The 733-nt window shown below is 39.8% G+C and overlaps 1 non-coding gene across 1 annotated transcript; it reads right to left on the reverse strand.

The window, feature by feature from the left end:
• Window positions 1–316: 316 nt before the first annotated feature.
• TRNAF-GAA (transfer RNA phenylalanine (anticodon GAA)) lies at window positions 317–389 on the reverse strand. The gene has a single exon. It is a non-coding gene; the product is annotated as a tRNA-Phe (tRNA).
• Window positions 390–733: the final 344 nt, after the last annotated feature.

The raw sequence follows: 733 nt of genomic DNA on the forward strand, positions 1-733 counted from the left end.
TGATCCCAGGTTTCGAAAAATTTTTCGTAACTACAAAGTAAAGTTTTTATGTCTCGTCAAACGCGAATATTTGTCTTCAGCGTCCACACGAGCAGTGCGAAAAATTAACACAATGTTATATATACAAAATTTGGTCACTAATCGTCAAACTTTTGTTACTTTATGGACGTCGTCATACAACATCGCCGCACTATCGAAGGTGGGTCAGGGGCGCCGAAAGCTTTTGGAGGGGACGAGGGAAGATCAATACATAGCCCTAAAAAGAAAGGCAATTTTTCTTTTAGTCAAACTAGCGCATACGATGAAAGAAAAATAGTGCCGAAACCCGGGATCGAACCAGGGACCTTTAGATCTTCAGTCTAACGCTCTCCCAACTGAGCTATTTCGGCTGATGGGAAATCTGTTTAAAGACAAATGACGTCATTCAGGGACCTCAATGTGTTTTTTTTTTCATTGCACGTGTTGGTATTTTCTTATATTGCGCTTTACTTAATTTGTTTTTCGATTGCCTTCTCCAGCACACTAAAACAATGAGTTCTCTAATTGATAGACAACCACAATTTCAGGAAAACAAAATAACTGAAGAAAAATAAAAAATTTATTGTTTTCTTTTCACAAAATCCACGTGTAGCACCCTCTATGTGGGCTACCTTTCTTATTCCTTCCCTGTCTCCCCCTTCACACATCCCTCATAGCGCTTAGCCATGCTCTCTCATGGGCTACATAGGTTAGC

Source organism: Rhipicephalus microplus, chromosome 8, assembly GCF_043290135.1.
Source record: "Rhipicephalus microplus isolate Deutch F79 chromosome 8, USDA_Rmic, whole genome shotgun sequence".
NCBI lineage: Eukaryota > Metazoa > Arthropoda > Arachnida > Ixodida > Ixodidae > Rhipicephalus > Rhipicephalus microplus.